General features: G+C 46.4%; 1 long non-coding RNA gene across 1 annotated transcript; it reads right to left on the minus strand.

Moving 5' to 3' along the window:
* Positions 1-1,848: 1,848 nt before the first annotated feature.
* On the minus strand, positions 1,849-8,681 carry LOC138441449 (uncharacterized). The gene is made up of 3 exons (XR_011257348.1): positions 8,538-8,681; positions 5,463-7,704; positions 1,849-4,185 (listed from the first exon to the last, which is right to left on the minus strand). It is a non-coding gene; the product is annotated as an uncharacterized lncRNA (long non-coding RNA).
* Between the last annotated feature and the right edge of the window lie 14,186 nt (positions 8,682-22,867).

Below are 22,867 nucleotides of genomic sequence, written 5' to 3' on the forward strand. Positions count from 1 at the left end.
CACCTAAAACAGCCCCCTCCTTGTTCAGAGGGGAGCTGAGGCCTGGAGGGGGCAAGGGATCATCCACCCAGGGTTCCCAAGGGGAATATCCAGGCCCACGTGTCTGGAGTGTCTGACCGGTATCTCTACAAGAGCTCCCTAGCATCAGGCAGTGCTGAGGAGGGCAGAGCCCTGTGAGGGGGTTGTATCTGTGGCAAAGGCTAGGCCAGGACTTGCCTCTATACAGACTGAAGAAGCTGCCATTGATGGCGTCATCACCGATGGCTCGGAATACTGTCTAAAAATAACCACCTCAAACTCTTAGCTGTGCCACTGATAGACACAGAAGAGGTTGGCCATCTAGCTGGGGGAATCTGTGTCATCAGTATAGAATAAATAAGGTGATTGCTGATACGGGTTATGATTACAGAGGTAACAATGACCAAGGTTTACTTGGGACTTAGAATTTACTCGGCAAACCCTTGACATAGATACTGTTACTGGGCTGATTTTACTAATCAGGAAATAGAGGGGCTAAGAGGCTGTTACTTGCCCAAGATCCCCTGTCTAGAAGTGGGGTAGGCAGGCAGATTCTACATTCAGTCTGGGTCACTTTTTTTTAAATTAGGTATTTATTTTTGCTGCCCTGGGTCTTTGCTGCTGCAGGTGGACTTTCTCTGGTTGGCGATGAGTGAGGCGTACTCATCCTTGTGGTGCTTGGGCTTCTCGTTGTGGTGGCTTCTCTGCTGTGGAGCACAGGATCCAAGCTGCGTGGGCTCGGTAGTTGTGACACACAGGTTTAGCCACTCCACGGCATGTAGGACCTTCCCAGACGAGGGAGTGAACCTGTGTCCCCTGCATTAGCAAGCAGATTAGCCTCTGGACTACCAGGAAGTCCCAACCTGGTTCACTTTGATGTGTATGAACTTCTTGGTATGACAGGTCTTAGTTGAATATTTATGAGAATATCACTGAGTGTATGAATATTTATGAGTGCACAGCTCGCATCTGGAGAAGTGTAAGAACTAATATCTGGTCCTTGTCATCAAGGTGCTTGGATCTTGCTGAGAGGGCAGGCCTTAGGCATTCACCCACTCATGTGAGTCGTTCAGACTCTGAGGTTTGCCCCGGGAGTTCAGAGTAGCAGGGTTTCTGAGTCGGAGCAGGCGGAGAAGGCTTCCTGCAATAGGTAGCTCTCGAAGCATGAACTGGGTTTGAATAACATGAAAAGGGAGAAGGCAGAGGACATTCTCATGAACTTCTGCACAATATGGGCTCTGGCTTCATTGCCATCCTCTCCTCCTGTCACTTTCCTCCTTTTTTTCACTCTACCCTATCCACACTGGCTTCCTTTCAGTTCCTCAACAACTAAAACATTATTGCCACCCCAGGGGCTTTGCACTTGCTCTTACTTCTGTTGGGAACTTTCTCCCATCTGATTTTCTTGTGCCTGGAGTTTTTTTGCCCTTCAGATCTCTGTTCTAATGTCAGCTCCTAAAAGAGGCTCTCAGAGGCTTAGTTCAGCACCTTACCCTGCTTGGCTTCCTTCCTGGCACTTGTCATGATCAGGAGTGGCCTGTCACCTGTGCTCGACAGATGCTGCGTGAGAACAGGCACTCCATGTGTCTTATTCGCTGCCATGCTCCAAGTGTCTAGAGCAGTGGCCAGCATAAAGCTGGCTCTCGGTCAGAGTGGTGGTTGTCTTTTACTAGGGTTCCAGCCTGCAATAGTGCCCAATGCTGGTCTTCACTGGTCTTCAGGAGCAGTAAAGTCAGGTAGAAAAAGACAAATAGCATATGATATTGCTTATATGCAAATCTAGAAAGAATGATACAAATAACCTTACATACAAAACCAAAACAGACTCACAGACTTAAAGAATGAATTTATGGTTACCAGTGGGGTAGGGTTGCGGGGGACGGGGGGGGGGAGGGGGCATAAATTGGGAGATTGCAATTGACATAGACACACTACTACATATCAAGCAGATAACTAACAAGGGCCTACTGTATAGCACAGGGAATGTTCCTCAATATTCTGTAACAACCTAAATGGGAAAAGAATTTGAAAAAGAATAGATACGTACATGTATAACTGAATCACTTTGCTGTACACCTGAAACTAACACAGGATTGTTATCAACTGTACTCCACTATAAATTGCAAAGTTAAAAAAAGGGGGGAGATTCTTGAACCTGAGAAAATCTGGGTGTCCGTGCATTTTTCATCAGAGAAGGCCCATGGCTTCCTTCAGGTTTTGAAAGGGATGAGTCAGAAATCCATGAAAGTATTTCTGCACCAGCTGACCCCCAAGACCTCTCCCAGTTGCACAAATCAAGAACTCTGCCTCAGCTGTTTAGTACAGGGTGCTGGCAGATTCCTCAGATATCTGTTTGCATTGTGGACAGATGTGTGCTTTTATAGGATTGGTTGCTATAGCTCCCAGGGATCATGGGGACTAAAATTAACTTAAACGTTGTGTTTTTCTTCATAAACTGAGATAATGATTCTGATGAAAGTGAGCTGATGGAACCATTCCCAGTGTTTGGCTGCAGTTCTCATGAGGCCTTCAGTTCAGGAGCTAGAAAGCTGACTGGGGCTAGGCTAAAGCTCTGGGACAAAGATCCCATCTGGGGGCTCTCTGTGGGGAGACCCTGAGGCTGGATTCCTCAGAGGAAAACTTGGGAGGTTTTCTGTCTAGGTCCTCCCTAGCACCTTGGGAGGACAGGAGCCTCTGAAGCAAGATGACTTGGACCTAGGGAGGGAGACCATTAGGACTAAGGCTGGCCCTCTGGCCACCACCAAGGGAAGAGAGAGAAGCGCAGCTGGGCCGGGGTACTCGTCCTGGGTGCCAGTCCCCGCTCTGACACTGAGTCACCGAGTGGCACAGGCTCATCCCTGGTCCAGTCTGAGCCACTGGTTCAGCCATTGGTTTCCACTGGTTAGTATAGTGGACAGCATAATAGTAGCCCTATGTGTGCTCAGCCGCTTCAGTCATGTCCAACTCTTTGCCACCCTGTGGACTGTAGCCTGCCAGGCTCCTCTGTCCATGGGGTTCTCCAGGCAAGAATACTGGAGTGGGTAGCCATTCTCTTCTCCAGGGGAACTTCCCAACCCAGGGATTGAACCCAGGTCTCCTGCATTGCAGGCAGATTCTTTACTGTCTGAACCACCAGGGAAGCCCCATAGTAGTCATAAGAGCCAATATTTATTAAACACCTACTATGTGCCAAGCACTGAGCTAAGTGCTTTGTGCATATTTTCTGACCTAACCTTTACGAGATAGGAACTATTAACCCCATTTTAGAGATGTGGAAAGTGAAATTTCAGATCGATAATTTGCCCAAGCTCATGCACCAAGTACATGATTAAGTCAGAGATTCAAATCCAGATATAAGGGTCACCAGTGCCCAAGTGCTTAACCTACTACACTCTACTTCTCCTAAGTTCCCCTCCATCTCTGCCATCTCTGGGGTCTGGACTGCCCATCTCCCTAGTCGGGTGTGTTGCTGACCTCACATCAGATTGGATCAGCTTTTCAGCTTGCAGAATGAGAAGTCAGCCCCTCGGGGCCCCTGCCAGCTGCCCATCACCCCGCCCAGCTTCTCACCAGCTGTGCTCCTTTAGGTACCACCCCTGCTCCCTTGATCCTTCCCGTCTTGACATAGCACCCAGCACAGCTTTAGGGCTCCAGGATAGTGCCCACAAGTGCATGGTGCCCAGGCTCCCATACCTCCCAGAACATCAGTTGCCTCCATCACTCATTCAAGGACTCCACTCCACAGAGGAGTGAAGTATCCGAAAGTAGGGCAAAGGCTGTCTTCATGCCTTTTACATCCTAACAGCTAGAGGCAGGTGATAAAGTTTCAGGTTATGATCAATTCTGTGAATGAACTAAACAGGATGACTTGAGAAGGTAATGGGAGAATTATCTACTGATAGGGTGGTCAGGGCAGGCCTTTGGAGGAGGTCAATTTTGGGGGAAAAATGAATGATGAGTCAGTGAGAAGGGCTGGGGAAGGAGTGTTCCAGGCAAGGGGAGAGTAAGTGCGAAGACCCTGACTTCTTCAAGTGACCGAAAATGTGGCTAAAATTATAGATCAGAGATTTCCCTTCTCCTCATGGCCTTCCTCATCCTCCTCTCCTTCCTCTTCCTCTGCTTCGTCCCTGTTCTTCATCTCCTTTCTCAGTGAATGACAGAGCCATGCTGTGAAGGAATCAGGGAAATAGGGAATTAGAACCTAGGTTGTAGATATAGAGAAACTGAGGCCCCAGTCACTCAGTGGAGATGGGACTCAAAACCAGGTCCCCTGAGCCCTGGCTCAGAGACCGAATCTCAGGCTCACTGAGAACCTGCTCATCCTTCTGCTCGTAACTCCAGAGCTTCTGTGACCTGAGCCATGTGATGGACCATCTCTGGGAGCTGAACTGGGGCCGGGTGAGCCACCAGTGTTCCCACGTACGAGCAGAACCACCTAGAGAGGAAGCAAGAGGTCCGAGCTCTGGAAACAGATGTGGAGACTCTGTCAATTTGACTTCTAGCAAGAAGGAAAGCAACCAAGCAGAAAGTTAAGTAAATAGAAGCAGTGCCAAGAAACATCCCCTCAGGCCTCACATCAGAAGCAGTGTCAGCATCTCAGTGGTTCAGATTTCCAAGGCCGTAAATCCTGAGTGGGCCTTGCGAGTAAAAAAAAAAAAAAAAACTAATAAGTTTTGTATGTGGGAACTTGAGGCCCTGGGGGAGACTAGGTCCTCTTGGAACAATTATGAGTAAACTAGAAAGAGAGATGACAAGTTCCAGTATTTCTCAGCAGACACTGGGCAAAAGTCTTATGTTCATTATCTCTTTTAAACTTCACTTAATACACACACTTAGCTAGGATATTAGTTTTCCATTTTTGCTATAATAAATTATCGCAAACTTGGTGACTTAAAACACATTTATGACTTTACATTTCTGGAGATCAGAGGTCCTCAAATCAAGGTCTTGGCAGGGTTGCATTCCTTCTGAAGGCCTGAGGGGAGAATCTGTGTCCTTGCCTTTTCAGCTTCTAGAGGCCAGCTGCCTTGCTTGGCCTGTGGCCTGTTCTCCATCCTCCAAGCACATCTTTCCAACCTCTGTTTCCGGTGTTGCATCTCCTTTTTCTGACTTTGACCCTCTCACCTCCCTCTTACAGAGACTCTTGTGGTTACATTGAGCCCACCCAGATAAGCTGGGATAATCTTCCCATCTCCAAAGTCTAACTTCACCTGCAAAGTTGGTCCCTTTGGCCGTATTTATAGTTACAGGAACAAGAACATGGACACTTTGGAGGGGTGGGGGGCATGATTTTGTCTACCATAGGGAGGTACAATTGCTTCCCAGGTGGCATTAGTGGTAAAGACCCACCTGCCAATGTAGACGATACAGAAGACTCGGGCTCAGTCCCTGGGCTGGGAAGATCCCCTGGAGGAGAAAAAGGCAGCCCACTCCGGTATTCTTACCTGGAGAATCTCATGGACAGAGGATCCTGGCAGACTATAGTCCATGGGTTCGCAAAGAGTCAGAAACGACTGAAGTGGCTTAGCATGCATGCAGGAAGGTGAAATTACCATTCGCATTCCAGAGATGAGGAAAGAAAGGTTCAGAGAATTACATAGCTTGCTCAAAGTCCCACTGTTGTAAAGCTAGGAATCTACACAAGTAGCTTAACTCCAGACCCCAGCTCTCTGTCGCTTCCCTAATCACAACCCTGCCTGTGCCATGTTCTTGGTGAGGCTCTCTCCCTTCCCCCATCTGCCCCACGCCCACCCATCTTTGGGCTCAGGCTGAATCTTTGTTAGTCTTTCAAAGTTTAAAGCTGATAGGGCCCTTCAGCTCTATCCAGGCCTACTCCTCCTTGTATGGCTGGGGAAATGGAGGATTGTAGAGCCCAAGGTCACAGTATGGGAGCCCTGGTCTCCAGGCCCAAGCGGAGGTAAACTCTGGCTGCTCCAAGTCTCTGGAGGCAGGGACTGGGCCACCTGATCCCTTTGGACTTAAGATTCTGTATCAAAACTCTGACACTCACCATCTGTGCATCTGGCTGAAGGTCAAGGCTGCCAAACTAAGACAGCCCGGGCACGGGGAGACTGACTCAGCCTGTCTTCCTGTTACTGTGTCTTCCCCTGGGCCGGCCCTCCCATTGGCTGAAGTGCACAAAGACCCCATTGTTCTCTGGTCATTGGTCCCCTGGGCAGAGTGGCTGATGACCAGAGCAAGGCCGAAGGGAGAGGAGGATGGAATTTCATGTCAGCACCCACTGTACCCTCAACACTCCCACCAGCACATTCACATTCTCCCTCAGCTCTCTACAGTTCATGAAGGGCTTTTATTCCCGTATCTTAAGGAGTAGCACAGTCAGTCCCTCAGGTAGAAAAGTAAGGCTTCACTCAACACATTCAGGGCTTGAGCAGACAGAATGTTCTGCTCATGGTCACCCAGATGGCCCAGGTGAAGCTGAAATGACCACTCCAAACTGGTCCGAGTCTCTCTCTACTAACCAGCTGCCTCTACCTGGGGTCAAGGGAGAGCTTACCAAGGCATCTCCTTCTCCACTGAGGTGGCAAAGCATTCACCATGTGTTGGCTGCACTTCCTTGAGTTGACATAAACCATCACCCCCCCACCAATGAACAGTGTTTGAGTTGCAGTTAGCTTCTACCCTTAGTAGGACCCTGCCTGTAGTCTATCCTCGAGTGGCCTATCTTTTCTCTGCACCTCGATTTTCTTGTCTTATTAAATAAGCATGATTATACATCTGACCCTCCTGAGTACAAAGTTAGTGTTAGATTCAAGAGAGAGTAGGTTTCAGAGAATGAGTTAAATATGAGCAAAGTTGAAAGGCTCAACTTTGGAGTCAGATCACTGGGCCTGGATTCTGTGGCAAGTGATTTAACTCTAAAACTCTGGGCAGGGACTCGCCTTGTGGTCTAGTGGTTAAGACTCTGCATTTCCACTGCAGGGGGCTAAGGTTCAAGCCCTGGTCTGGGAATTTAAGATCCCGCAGACTGTGAGGTACAGCCAAAAATTAAGGGGAAAACAACAACAACAACAATAAAACTTGGGGCATAGTATTTCAACTCCAACCTCAGTTTTCTCAAATGTAATGGTACAATCCACCCCCCTCCCAGCTCCCTGCCTTTATGAGGATCTTGTAAGGATGACATGAAGTTATATATGTAATGTGTTTGGCTCACTGTTTCATATCCTGCACTATCAAGAAATGTGAGCTATCTTATCATTAGAGCATTAAAAATATCCCAAAGCATGTCCACATACTATTAGTCCTCAGATAAAAAGGGGGACCCTGGGTTCAAGTGAGTTTGGGAAGTGTGGCATCAGCCACCTTCCTCACGGTTCTTCCTGAGGCACAAGACAGTGTTAAAGCCTCTGAAAAGTTCTGCAGGAAAGAAACCTTTTTTGGGGGTCTGTTTGTTTGTTTAGGCTGTGCCATACGGCATTCAGGATCTTATTTCCCCGATCTTATGTGTCCCTCTTTTCAGTGAACTTCTGAGTGTGTCCCACAGACCTCAGTTTCCATGAAAATGCCTTTGACAGATGTCTGTTGGATCCAATGTCATTGTCCAGGAAGGTGAAGTAACTTGTTCTGGGTCATGAGGCCAGTGAATGGTAGACCCGGGGCTTGACCCAAGCTCATGAATTCTTCGGCATAGTGCTCTATTAAAGTTCGCTGAGGAAAGGCCTCCTGTAGAAATATAGACAGGTCATCATCAGGTTGCTCAGTCGTGTCCAACTCTGTGACCCCATGGTCCGCCAGGCTCCTCTGTCCATGGGATTCTCCAGGCAAGAATACTGGGGTGGGTGACCACTTCCTTCTCCACGGGATCTTCCCAACCCAGGGATCAAACCTAGGTTTGATCCGCCTGCATTGCAGTTTGATTCATTACCGTCTGAGCCACCAGGGGAGCCCAGAAATATAGACAAATTCTCTCTAAATGTGAAAGATTCGTGTACAGAGTACATAGACTTTTATTCTGTCTTTGAGGTCCTGTATCCATGACTGAAGATGCCAGGCTCCCTCCGAACTGAGCTATCTCCCCATAGCCCTGGGTGGGGTTGGAGGAGCTCGACGATGGATTAGTTCTGCCTCCTCCCATCCCTGGCTCTGTAGCACTCCAGCTGCTGGTCTGGGTCCAGGGAACACTCACACGCAGGCACCAATTTTCTCCTGAAACCCCACACGCCTGGAAATCTTTTCTGAAGGAGGGGGAAAGCCCTATAACCCAGTCCGGCAACGTGGCAGATCTTACATGTTCCCTGACGTGGCCAGCAAACCAAGCCTCTCTTCAGTTTTAGCAACTGTGGACCCAGGGGTAATGACATCCCCGCCGGTCCAGCGACGTGGCAACTGGTGCTGTGACTCAGCTGACCTGGGGGACAGCCTAGAGCCTCCATCCTTCTTTTCTGGGTCTCAGGAATTGGGGACACAGAAGGGAGATCTGGATTAACCAATTACCAATTAACCCCTTACCCCTGTCTCCAAGTCTCTTTTCCCCCACCATTGCCTGGCAGACTCACTGTCTTCTGGGGCTGATCCAGTAGGTCATCTCTCCCCACTCCTGGCTTCAGTTCTCAGACAGCAGCTTCTTGTAATGAATCTTTGAGACTTTCCACACCAGTGACGTTCACACAGGCTTCTATGGGAGTTTCATAGAGGAGCCTTAGGAGACAGAAAGAAAGCCAAAGGGGCAGCTCTCCAGATTCCCAGTCCATCTCTGCCTTCAGCCAGACCAGAACTACATTAAAAAATATATATATTGGAGCGTAGTTGATTTACAGCGTTGTGTTAGATTTAGGTGTACAGCAAAGTGAATCAGTTGTATATAAACATATGTCCTTTTTCTTTTTTTAGATTCTTTTCCCATATAGGCCATTATACAGTACTGAGTAGAGTTCCTTGCGCTACACAGCAGGTCCTTATTAGTTACCTACAGCAGAACTACTTTTACTTGTCTGACATATCAGGCTATTGCCTAAGATTTCAATACTTAAGAAAAAAATTGAAATGCATGAGTTTATTTTTAGCCCACTGGCTTTACCAGTGAAGAAAAAAATGAGTAAAGGGAGAGAGCAATCTGTCCCAAGACACAGAGTATCACAAACTCACAAGCTGTACCCAGCCCCGTGGGAAAGGAAAGAGTTCCATGAGCCAAATGTGAGCCCTGGACAATGTCAGACCCACTCTCCAGAAGCTTGAAGTCTCCTCACCCCAGGTAGGCAGCCATGAGGAAGGGACTCCATCCACCTGCCTCGTACATCCCTGGAGGAGAAACCAGAGTTACTAGGGAGATAGGGTCATCATATTTGGGAGCAGGCAGGTGACAGGTTTGAGAAGTTCCTCTAGACAATGTGCTGGATCTAGCGGGTGCAGGGTTGGGGGGTGGGCACGGAGCTTGGTCAACTTGGAGAGAACATGCCCCACCCAGAAGCTCTCAGATCCCTTACCCCTTTTTAAATGTTTTCTCCTTCAAACAAAATCCATCTGCTGGAGGTATCTCTTATCAGCCACCAGTCTGGCAGCTTTATTGATGGGAGCTGAGGCTGGTTCACCTTTCCCAAAGGTCCCTCTTCTGTAACCTTCCGGGAGAAAGACCAATGTCTTACTTTCTGGTTATGAAAACTTTAGAGAGACCTAGCCTTGTGCTTTCTTCTCTCTGCTACTCTCTCCTTCTTCTCCATCTTCTCATTTCCCATCTTCCATTTTTTAATCTGAACCCTTTCTTTTTCAAATCCCTTATGACTATACAGTGGAGTGAGAAATAGATTTAAGGGACTAGATCTGATAGACAGAGTGCCTGATGAAATATGGATGGAGGTTCGTGACATTGTACAGGAGACAGGAATCAAGACCATCCCCAAGAAAAAGAAATGAAAAAAAGCAAAATGGCTGTCTGAGGAGGCCTTACAAATAGCTGTGAAAAGAAGAGAGGCAAAAAGCAAAGGAGAAAAAGAAAGATATACCCATTTGAATGCAGAAGTTCCAAAGAATAGCAAGGAGAGATAAGAAAGCCTTCCTCGGCGGTCAATGCAAAGAAATAGAGGAAAACAATAGAATGGGAAAGACTGGAGATCTCTTCAAGAAAATTAGAGATACCAAGGGAACATTTCATGCAAAGATGGGCTCAATAAAGGACAGAAATGGTATGGACCTAACAGAAGCAGAAGATATTAAGAAGAGGTGGCAAGAATACACAGAAGAACTATACAAAAAAGATCTTCATGACCCAGATAATCACGATGGTGTGATCACTCATCTAGAGCCAGACATCCTGGAATGTGAAGTCAAGAGGGCCTTAGGAAGCACCACTACGAACAAAGCTAGTGGAGGTGATGGAATTCCAGTTGAGCTATTTCAAATCCTGAAAGATGATGCTGTGAAAGTGCTGCACTCAATATGCCAACAAATTTGGAAAACCCAGCAGTGGCCACAGGACTGGAAAAGGTCAGTTTTCAATCCAATTCCAAAGAAAGGCAATGCCAAAGAATGCTCAAACTACCACACAATTGTACTCATCTCACACGCTAGTAAAGTAATGCTTAAAATTCTCCAAGCCAGGCTTCAGCAATATGTGAACAATGAACTTCCAGATGTTCAAGCTGGATTTAGAAAAGGCAGAGGAACCAGAGATCAAATTGCCAACATCTGATGGATCATCGAAAAAGCAAGAAAGTTCAAGAAAAACATCTATTTCTGCTTTATTGACTATGCCAAAGCCTTTGACTGTGTGGATCACAATAAACTGTGGAAAATTCTGAAAGAGATGGGAATACCAGACCACCTGACCTGCCTCTTGAAAAACCTATATGCAGGTCAGGAAGCAACAGTTAGAACTGAACATGGAACAACAGACTGGTTCCAAATAGGAAAAGAAGTACATCAAGGCTGTATACTGTCACCCTGCTTATTTGACTTGTATGCAGAGTACATGATGAGAAACACTGGGCTGGAGGAAGCACAAGCTGGAATCAAGATTGCCAGGAGAAATATCAATAACCTCAGATATGCAGATAACACCACCCTTATCGCTTAAAGTGAAGAAGAACTAAAGAGCCTCTTGATGAAAGTGAAAGAGGAGAGTGGAAAAGTTGGCTTAAAGCTCAACATTTGGAAAACTAAGATCATGGCATCTGATCCCATCACTTCATGGCAAATAGATGGGGAAACAGGGGAAACAGTGGCTGACTTTATTTTGGGGGGGCTCCAAAATCACTGCAAATGGTGATTTCAGCCATGAAATTAAAAGATGCTTACTCCTTGGAAGAAAAGTTAAGACCAACCTGGATAGCATATTCAAAAGCAGAGACATTACTTTGCCAACAAAGTTCTGTCTAGTCAAGGCTATGGTTTTTCCAGTGGTCATGTATGGATGTGAGAGTTGGACTATAAAGAAAGCTGAGTGCCAAAGAATTGATGTTTTTGAACTGTGGTGTTGGAGAAGACTCTTGAGAGTCCCTTGGACTGCAAGGAGATCCAGCTAGTCCATCATAAAGGAGATCAGTTCTGGGTGTTCATTGGAAGGACTGATGTTGAAGCTGAAACTCCAATACTTTGGCAACCTGATGCGAAGAGCTGACTCATTGGAAAAGCCCCTGTTGCTGGGAAAGATTGAGGGCAGGAGGGGAAGGGGTCGACAGAGGATGAGATGGTTGGATGGCATCACCAACTCGATGGACATCGGTTTGGGTGGACTCTGGGAGTTGGTGATGGACAGGGATGTCTGGTGTGCTGCGATTCATGGGGTCACAAAGAGTCAGACACAACTGAGCGACTGAACTTTCTTTTTCTGTTCTTCCCATCTCTTTATTTATTTATTTATTTGGCTGCATCAGGTCTTGGCAGCAGCACGTGGAATCCCATTCCCCTGCATTGGGAGCGCAGAGGCTTTGCCACTGGACCACCAGGTAGTCCCTTCCCATCTTTTTGAAGAGAGCAGTGGACCAGGCATCAAGGGGCTCAAGTTCCTCACTCCATAAATGACTTAGGCAAGTCATCTCCCCTCTCTGGGCACTTGGTTCATTTGTAAAATGAGGCTGTCGGGTTAGGTCACAATTTCCAAATGGTGGGGGATGAGGACCAAGGTGAGGGGGCTCAGGTTCTCTCCTTAGACCACCCCCCACAAGGCAGCTGTTGTTGGGATATTTTAATCGGGTTCTGCAGCTAAATAACTCTTGAAAAGCACTATGTCGTTTAACTCAAGGCCTTGCAGACTTTCAGTTCAATGTTTCCTCTTCTCTTTCTCAACTGTCTCCTTGTCTTTCCCTCCCCCAGATGCTCAGGTTCTCTAGTGGAGCCTTGTGATTCTCCAGAGTGGCAACCCTGCATCTGCCCTGCTATCTCTCAGGAGGCCAGACTTTGCACTTTGACTTGCAATGTGGGAGAAGGAATCATTTCTTTCCTGAAACCCCAGAACCATATGGGCCCCACCCCAGAGCTATGAGTAGTTGGAGCCAGCCACCCATCTTGGCCCCCGGTCCCAACACTGAGATCTCCACCCTCTGCCCTCCCCCACTAAATGGCCCACTTCCCAGCCTTATCCCAAGTTGGATTATTCTCCTGATTCAGACATTTTTGTGGTGTGAAATCATCCCCGCCCCAGCCAGCTGAAGCCAGGAGCTCGCTCCAGCCCACAGCAGCTGGCCAGCCCTCCCTTCTCCTGCCACGTCCCACACCCTCAGCTCTGCTCCAGGGGCTCAGAATTTCCATCTGATGTCCTTCCAAGGCTAAAGAGAAATTCAGACAGAGTGGCAGGGGCATGGCTGCCCTGCTCCTTCCCTGCAGCTCCTGTGCGGCTGCTGGCACAACGTGGCTGACTCCCGGGTCAAGGTGATTAAGATGAGTTTGTGAGATCCAGACAGAGGGACAGAGTCCAAGAAAGACAGAGAAACAGGCTCAGACAGAGAAGAGAAAGACATTGACCGAGCATGCCATGATCGAGAGAGAAGCAGAGGTGAGGAGAGAGGGGGAAAGGCACCCACAGAGAAACAAATGTGGAGAAATCGACCCAAAGCTCAGCAGTAAGACCAGAGGGTGACTACATGTCCTCTTAATGTTAGACTAAAGCCTGGACTAACACACCCATCTAGGGACCACCTCCTCTAGAAGATGTACTGTTGTTTGACTTGTTTACTATTGATTAGGGGGCCTGGCTCTGAAGTTACATATTAATCCATAGATTTCTGTCCAGTTGAAGGAAGAACCCCAGAGGCTGGAGTTTTAATGCCTTGTAGGACATTAACCAGCTTTGTATATGACCTAGCAGGCTCTCCAGTTTTCCTTCAGTGCCTATGCAGACATGATCTCTCTTTGAACTCTCCTGGAATCAGTTTTACCACCCTGCTATTCCCTCATGAACAGGTTAAACAAATCATTGACATAAGCCCATTTTTTATTTTTTATGAACATTTTTAATTAGAAAAAAAAACTGGTTTTGACAGGAGAAGCAAAAAATAGAATGAGGCAAATAAGGAAAGAATGAGAGGTAGAGAGAGAAAGGGAGAGAGAGAGGCACTGAGAGATCAGGAGAAGAAAGCAACACAGAGAAGCAGAAAGAGCTAAAGGCAGAGATGGGATTTCTCTGGTGGTCCAGTGGTTAGGACTCAGCGCTTTGTCTGCCAGGGCCCAGGTTCAGTCCCTGGTTGGGAAACCAAGATCCTGCAAGCCACGTGGCACAGCCAAAAGGAAAAAGAGATCAAAGCAGAGGAGCTGAGACCCAGACAAACCCATACACAAAGTCAGAGAGAGAGAAGGAGAGAGAAACGAGAGCTAATAGCAGAGCACAGTGTCAGCCATGCATACGCATGAAACCATAAATAGTGGTAGCTTCTGGAGAGGGGATGGATTGAGCGGCAACGGAGGTGAGAGGCACTTTATACCAACTTCTTACCACTTCCCTAGTGCATTTTTTATGGACATATAATTGCCTGTTGTTTTGTGCTTTTAAAAGAGACACAGAGGGCAAGGCCAAAAGACACTGAGAGAAAAAGAAACCACCAAAGAGAGATGGATGGCATTAAGAGCAGCACAGGCGGGGCAAGTGAGACTTGATGGGAGGCCGTGGAGGCAGGACCAGGAACGGTTCACATCGGCTCCTGTGCTCACTGAGCCTGGAGCCCTTGTGGGCTGGGTGTGGAGCTGGCAGAAATGTGGGAGGTGGGGAGGGAGCGAGAAGAGGCAGATATGGAGGAGAGAGACGAGCAGGAACAAACAGATCCAGGGCAGGTCAAGGGACAAACAGGAGCTGAGGCCAGGCCTCCTCCCGCCTCCCAGAACCTGGGCACCCAGGCCTGAAGGGAAGTAGCTTTCAGAGATGTTGTGGGGTCCAGGAGATAGAGGATGGGGGAGCCTCCCAGAGATGCTTCACCAGGGCATAGAATGTGCCCTGAGAGCTGGCAGGCCCACAGGCAACCACCTCTGGCACATCAGCCTCATAAGGAGAAGCAGACTGAGGGCCTGTCACGTTCAACCCAGTTTATGAAAGGAGATAACTCAGGCCCAGGCACGGGGAGAGACTTGTTCACATGGTTAATTTGTATATCATCAGCAGGAGGAGCCAGGTCTATGACGCCCTCTTTGATGTTTTTTCCATTCTTGCCTCACCACTTTGCATTTTCCACACCGCAACTAGAAAGGCTCTTTTAAAATGCGCATCACTTTATGTCCCTTCCCTGCTGGAAACCCTTGCAGAATTCTCTCCCCCAATGCCATTTTCTAGATAATGAGATGTATGGCACTTCTGAGAAGGATCCTTTCAGGAATCTGACTCAGCTGGGTAGTCCATCTCTCTTTTAAAATATCAAATTATACAGATAAGGGCTCTACCCTGCCCGCCCACTGCACCTTTGGCCAAGGCCACGTACATCCTAGAGACAGCGCTTCTTGTGGCTCAATCCAAATGTCTTATGTATAATGTCCTCAGCTGGCTCTCGACATGGGCTGTCTCCTCAGATCCTGTTGGCATGTAGAGTAGTCTTAGCTGGCCCTGTCCATCCCTTCTTCTTCCCAAGGTAGTGAAGTCCTATGATGAGGTAGACACTCATTCTTGGTGGGATGGAAAAGGACTCCAAAGGACAGAGTTGTTATTTGAAGTCATACTTCAATTTGGCATGCAGAAGTCCCTCCTTTCGCCTTTTCTTCCTTCCTTCTTCCTGCTGCATGGAATGAATGGCTAGAGTACCAGCAGCTATACTGGACCACAAAATTACCTCAAGAATGGAAGCCATTAGCTAAGGGGATGGAGAAGAAAGAAAGAGCCTGGGGTCTGATGGCCAAAGAACTGCCATAGCAGCCCTGGACACACTGCCTCCAGCCATCTGACCTCAGCTCAGTGAACTCCTAAGAGAAGCCTTCACGAACCACCTAGTCTCCTGGTTGGGTGGTATCGTTGACTCAATGGACGTGAGTTTGAACAAACTCCAGGAAATAGTGAAGGTCAGGGAAGCCTGGTGTGCTGCAGGCCATGGGGTTGAACAAGTCAGGCACGACTGAGCTACTGAACAGCAACAACCCAGCCCTAATCTTCAGTCACTCTGTCATCCACCCTGAGGGGATCTTCTTTCTTTTTACAAGATAAATTTACCTGTGCTTACTCATGGGCTTGTGCTCTACCTGCCTCTCCCCCGGAATCTAAGCGTTGCCTGAGCAGGGATCTTGCATATCTTGGCTACTGGTAGAGCACTTGTGTTTCACACAGTGCCTACATTTCTTCACCAGAGATGGTTTTTCCTTTTCCAGAACTCCCCATATGAATTTTATGTTTTTTTAATCACAATTTTTAGAAAATCAGTAGGTGCAACGATTAGGTTTAAGGAATAATGATGCAATTTTAAAGAAATTTATGCTAATAAATCTTAAGGCTCACTGAAACTTGGTTTGATTTTTTTTAAATTTTATTTATTTATTTTTTGGCTGCATTATGAGGCATGTGGGAATCTTAGTTCCCTGACCAGGGATCAAACCCACACCCCCCCCTGCACTGGATACCATTGGACCACCAGCAAAGTCCCTATGCATTTTAAAATTGAATGTTCTGTTAGATTCAAGTGTAGAGCAGAGATACAATGGGCTGGGGATTCAGGAAGAGAGCAATGCTGTTACAAGGGTCCAGGGATTAACAGTGAGGATGGAAACGTGGAAGCGCAGCTGAGAGCTAGCTCTAAAGTACCATGAAGAGACTCTTAAACACAAATCTGATGATGTCACTCCCCTACATAAACACTTCCTTCCCCACAGAATACCCTTCAAACTCCTTAAGGCAGGTTGAGTCCCTGCATAGCCTGGCCCCTGCCTACCCTCCAGCCTCATCTCTGAACACTTTCTATACCGTTCCTCCCCACCCAACACAACACACATTCTAATAAGCTGACCCGCAGTAACTGTTGCTGGCCACCAGGATCTCTTGAACCGATGGCTGCCTTTGTGTATCCTCTTCTCCCCACCAAGTTCTCTATGGACTTGAACTGCTCATTCCTACCCTCCTTTAATGCTCAGCCTCTGGAAAGCTTCTCTGATTCCAGAGAACTGGGTTAGGTACCTCCCCTACAGGCTGTGTAACTGTTTTTTTCTCTCTCTTCCACATTCTACTGTTTCCTGGGCCAGGGAATGACACCTTGTTCTTCATTGTGCCCCAGCGTTTGCCCCGCGCCCCACCCAGGGGGGGTGCTCCGTCACACATCTGAGTGAATGGGATTATACCAAGAGGAGGAGGGTAAAGATAAAGCAAGAGGGCTGACTCCATTTACAATAGTCTCTTATGTCTCTTCCCCCCCCTCCCCGGAGTTATATAACTTCCTGGCTCCCTGTTCCTGGAGAGGTCATCTCTGGGGTCCACACTCAGCCCTCAGGCTGTAAGCCCAAGCCACAGGCTGTAAGCTACCCCCGCAGGGGGCCTGGACTGAATACAGGTGGGGATTCTTCCACCCCTCCTGGTCCTTCTCCGGTTTCCAACCTAGAGTTTCAGCCCCAAGGACACGAAGCATGCACCTTCCCTCAACAGCTCAGCTGGTCAGAGAATAAGAAAGAAGGCCCTGTGCTCCCAGGGAGGACAGCCAAGGGAGCGGATTTGGAGTAGGGGTGGGGATGGGACAGGACAGGGGAAGAGGGGAAGGCCAGGGTGGGGAGGGAATGGGTGAGAGTTGGGGGTGGGGGTTAAGGATCCACTTCAGGACCTCTCAGAGCCCTTCACTCGTGACCTCCCAGGGCCTCTCCTCTCTGATGAAAAGCATCATTTCTGCTAATGTTTCTCAGCAACTCTCAAAGGTCCAGAGAGAGGCAGCCAGGGATGGCCAGGAGAGAGAGGAGGTTATCTCTTAAAATACGGGGGTGGGTGGTGGGGGGTAGGGAGAGGGGGACAGTGGGTGATCCTGACCAGGGTTTTCCAGATTCAGGCATAAGGCACCACCTTCACCACCCTTGCAGTATCCTCCTGAAACCTATCCTCTTATTTGCTTTATTTAAGCTTATTTTTTAAAGCTTAGATCCATTTAATTTTTTGATATATATTTTTATTTATTTGACTGTGTTGAGTCTTAGTTCCTGCATGCAGGATCTTTAGTTTCAGCATGTGAACTCTTAGTTATGGCATGTGGGATCTAGTTCCCTGACCAAGGATGGAACCCAGGCCCCCTGCTTTGGGAGTCTCAGTCACTGGACCACCAGGGAAGTCCCAAACGCATTTCGTTTAAATGAGAGCTTGTAAAACTTAAATGGAAAAGTATCCCTGGCTGTGCCAGCTGTGTCCTGCTTGCTGCTGGCATCTACTCCCCAGCCTCTGCATCTGCACACCTCAGTGGCCTGTTTCCACTTGGGAGGATCCAGTGGGGAGCACAGTAGGAGACTGGGAAGAGCAGGAAGAAGAGTGAGGTTGGTATGTTGATTTCCCCCAGCTCCTTCCCTGGGGGATCACAGCAAACTGACTCTGTCCCTCAACCCCGGGGCCCAGCTCCCAACCAAGTCCCCCTTCTTGTTCTTGTAGCCATCTCTCCTCTCACCGCCTCAGGCCTCAAGCTATTGCTGGCCCTGGGGACCTGCACCATCTCTGTGGCTTACCTACATGGGCCCACATCTGTATAAATAGCCCCTTGATTAAATTCTCAGATTACCCATTTTGAAAGTGCCATCTGTTTCCTGCCAGGAACCTGACTGATAAACTTGTCATAAACAGAAAGCAATTGACACAGTGCTAAGAAAATGATGATGTTAAATTCTAACTCAGTCTAAAAAGGAATGAGGAATAATGTTTTTTCCTTTATTTTTTTTGACCACGCTGCCTGGCATGTGGGACAGTAGTTCCCTGACCAGGGATCAAGCCAGAGCCTCCTGCATTGGAAGCAGAGTCTTAAACAGTGGACTGCTGGGAAAGTCCCTGGTAATTTCCATAAAATGCTATAAAACAACCTCCAGGACATATTAGGTTAAAACAACAACAACAACCAAACAACAACAACAACAAAAAACAAGGTGCCAAACAGTGTTTGGAGGCAAGAGACAAATAAAAATGTGTATATGTGTTTGCTTATATTTCAAAGAGAAATGAATGAGAGATAAACCAAAACTTAACAGAAATGTTTTCCTTAAGGAGAGAGAAAAAGGCAAAAGCTAGCTTTCTGAATATACCTTGTTATATAATTCTAACATTGGAACTATTAAATGTTTTACATAATTTAAAATGTGCTGTGCATGCATGCTCAGTCGTGTCCAACTCTTTTTGACCCTATGGACTGTACTCTGCCAGGCTCCTCTGCCCGTGGATTTTTCCAAGCAAGAATACTGGGATGGGTTGCCATTTCCTTCTCCAGGGGATCTTCCCGACCCAGGGATCAAACCTGTGCCTTCTATATCTCTTGCACTGGCAGAAGGATTCTTTACCACCGTGCCACCTGGGAAGCCCTAATTTAAAATGCTTAATTATATCAAAGAGATAAATAAATTCTAAAAAGAAAAAGTACAGGAGCAACTGAACCTCATTGTATATCAAGTTGGTGGCATAACCATCCTGAGAATCATTATTTCAAGTAAATTTAATAGTATTTTGGCTGTTCATCCTTAATGAGATATATACTCATTATATCTGGAAGGGGGGGAAAGATGTATTCCACAGACTTACTTTTAGTATTAATATTATCCAGATATTATTATCTGGATATAGTAGGTAAAGAAGTTATATGTGGTGAAGGAATCATATTGATATCATTAGCACTCAAGATTTGGAGCCTAAGAGATAAACTTTTTAAAAATAAAAAATGAAAATGCTGGGAATTTAGAGCGCTGAGCTCGTCACTTTTCTTTCCTTGTCGTTGCCAGCACCCTTAGAAGCAGCCAATCAGCTGCATCATCCTCCTTCATTTCACTAAGATGCTGTTTGACAGCAAATACTTGATCGCTTGGAGCCTCGGCTTCTCTAGGTACTTGGATATGAGAATCTATGGCTGGTAGTTTGTTTGTTGGTTTATGGCTGCCCCGGGTCTTTGTTGCTGTGGCAGGGCTTTCCCTCCTGGCAGTGAGCGGGGCTTTCTCTCTGTTGTGGTGCTTGGGCTTCCCATTGTTTTGGCTTCTCTTGTTGTGGTGCACAGGCTCTAGACGTGTGGGCTCAGAGGTTGCCACTTGCCAGCCCTAAAGTGTGGGCAGTGTCAGCACACAGCCTTAGTTGCCCCAAGGCATGTGGGATCTTCCCCAACCAGGGATCGAACCTGTGTTCCCTCCATTGGCAGGGAAGTGCCAGCTAATAGTGCCACCATTTGCCATGGACTGCAAATATCCCCTTTAGGACTGAAAACAGATCATTATTGCCTTTAAATCCAGTCAGACTAGAGAACGAATTTAAAAAACTCATCTTAATATTCTATTCCTCGGGAGCCAATCTCGTATCAATCTGTGTCTGAATCAAACCACCAGTTTACAGGAAATGAAGGGTTAGAGGAAAATATTTAGAAACACTGCGAGAATCCAACCAGCCATATCCAGAATGTGAGACATTCTGCAGGACACATGAGATGGTTCCTTCAATAAACGGTGTAAAAAGAGGTGGGTGGGGGTAGGAACTACAATAGATTAATGGGACATAAGAAGAGTGTAGAGTGTGGGTTTCTTTGTATCTTGATTCAAATCAGCCAAATAGAAATAAACATTTTTAAGATAATCTGGAAAATTTGAACACTGACTGGGTATTGAACGATAAGGAGAGATTACTTTTTAAAAAATTTTATTTATTTTCACTTGGACTGCTTTACAATTGTGTTGGTCTCTCCCTTACATCAGTATGAGTCAGTCATAGGTATCCCTATGTCCCCTCCCTCTTGAACCTCCCTCCCACCTCCCATCCCATCCCCCCACTCTAGGCTGTCACAGGGCACTGCTTTGAGCTCCTTGTGGTATAGAGCAAATTCCCACTGGCCGTTTTGCATACGGTAACGTATGTATTTCAGTGCTGCTCTCTCAGTTCATCCCAGGGTCGAATTCATCCTAGGGGCACTCTCTCCTGCCCCTGCTGTGTCCGTGAGTCTGTTCTCTATGTCTGAGTCTCTATTCCTGCCCTGCAAACAGATTCCTCAGTACCATTTTTCTAGATTCCATATATATGCATTAATATATTTGTTTTTCCTCTTTCTGACTTACTTCACTCTGTATAACAGGCTCTAGATTCATCCATCTGCTTAGAACTGACTAAGATTTGTTCCTTTTAATGGCTGAGTGATATTCCAATGTACATATCACAAATTCCATTGTATGTACCCACAACTTTTTTATCCATTCATCTGTTGATGTACATCTAGGTTCCTTCCGTGTCCTGGCTATTGTAAACAGTGCTGCAATGAACTTTGGGGTACATGTGTCTTTTTCAATTATGGTTTTCTCAGGGTATATGCCCAGTAGTGGGATTGCTGGGTCATATGGTAGTTTTATTCCTATATATACTAAGGAATTGCTTTCAGTTGTATTAGGTGAGATGATGAAATTGTGGCTCTACCAAAAAGAAAGTTCTTAGCTATTAGCTTTACATACTGAAATATTTATGGTTGTGATGGTATAATGTAAATACAAGATTTGTTTTGAAAGACTCATAAGAAAAAGTGTGTGATGGGGCTGGGTATGTAAACAAGTTTGATGAACTCTTGATAGTGATTAGAGCTGGATGCTGAGTACTTAGAAGGTTAATAATATTATTCTGTTTGTTTTGAATTCTGCTTGAAACTTCCCACAAAACATTTAGATAACAATATTGAATTAAACTAAATTGTTTCTGTTTCTTGTGAAGGTTCTGATCCTAACATGGGCTCTCTTCTTGTTAAAAAATAAGAATAAAACAGATTATTAGCAAGTGACGGGTGTTAGCAATTTACTAGCTCCAAACCATGACTTTCTCCTCCGCATGATCAGAAGGCTTGGAAAAATATTTAAAGAAAAATAGTTTATTTACTCTGTGGATTCAGTGTAGTTTCATGCAAAAAATAATCTTCAGGACAAAAAATGGTCTGTGTCCCACCTTGAGAAGCTCTGGTATTATAAAGTGAACCCAGGACTCAGGGCAGGAGGCCTGGGATCTAATTCTCACTCAGCACTGTCTCACAGGAAGTTCCCTTGCCTTGGGTTCTTTCTCTGTAAAATGGGAGAAATCAGGCTAAAAGATCTCAAGGATCCCTCCAATTATGTCATGCTGTGATTTAGTAAATGATCAAAGTGTCTAACAACTCATTCAATCATTCAACAACCGATTTTTTCAACACCTGCTATTGATGGTTGTTTATGCTGGGATGAGCCTGGACATAGTCTCTGCCTTCATAGAGCTTAGAGTCTAGCTGTAATTGGCTATTTCCAAGAGAATGTCAATTATTCTGAAAAATAGACAGTGGTGTATTGACACATTTTGGAAGGAGCCTGATCATTTTCTCCCAGGTCTCCTGTCTACTCAAATCCTGACTCTTCCTCCCCAAATTGCCTGCATTTCAGAACAACTCCTGCCTCTGGGTCCAGGAGATGCAATCCTCTGAGTGCCTAGGTAGGGGGGTTGTTCTTATCCTGAAGCAGAGTCTACCCTCCCCACACAGGGGCTGAGAGTGGGGAGAGGGATGGGCCAGGGGAAAACTTGGGTGCAATAAAATGGAGAAAGTGTCAGTGAAGGCAGAGGGACAAAAGGTACCAGCCCACTGCTTCCCTTAACCTCACTGCAAGTGCTAGAATAAAGATACCACGCTTGCCCATTCCTCTGCAGGGAGATAACATAATGAAATGTCACTACACTACTTTTTAACTAACCCATCAATGGGAATGTATCAATAGGAATCCATCCAAAGAATTGTTTTAACCTTTCTACCTTCTCTGTGGATTAGGGATAAAGGTATCTATCCCCATAAAGCAATTAAGATCCAGGCAGATACTCCATGTAAAAGGCTTAGCACAGTAACTGGAACATTTCACTGCTTCTTGTCCACTCCATGCATTCACCAGACCCAGAAACAACTCTCTAGCTTGCCTAGCTTTCCTGGAATATAACTGTCTTTTGTTTATTTTATTTTATTTATTTTGGAGTGTAACCTTCTTGTTGATTATCTGTGACCCTTGCTCTCAGTCTCCTTTTGGACCCAGAAAACCCAACTTTGGAACCCTGGTCATTCAATTTATGGCCCCTGAGTTGAATGACCCAAGCAGGTATCCTTGGAACACTCAAGAAATCAATCAAATTCTTTTCTATGAGTGTTCACTGGAATACTAATGACCATTAAGAACAGCCAGGAGGCTAGGATGGATCTGATCCTTTTTTTTTCCTAAAAGACTTTTCCAAATTCCCTTGGTAGACGCACCCAGCCCTTGTCTCTATTAACACTAACCTCAGGCCAGTCCCATCACTTTATGGCAA

Source organism: Ovis canadensis, chromosome 5 (genome assembly GCF_042477335.2).
Source record: "Ovis canadensis isolate MfBH-ARS-UI-01 breed Bighorn chromosome 5, ARS-UI_OviCan_v2, whole genome shotgun sequence".
Taxonomy (NCBI): domain Eukaryota; kingdom Metazoa; phylum Chordata; class Mammalia; order Artiodactyla; family Bovidae; genus Ovis; species Ovis canadensis.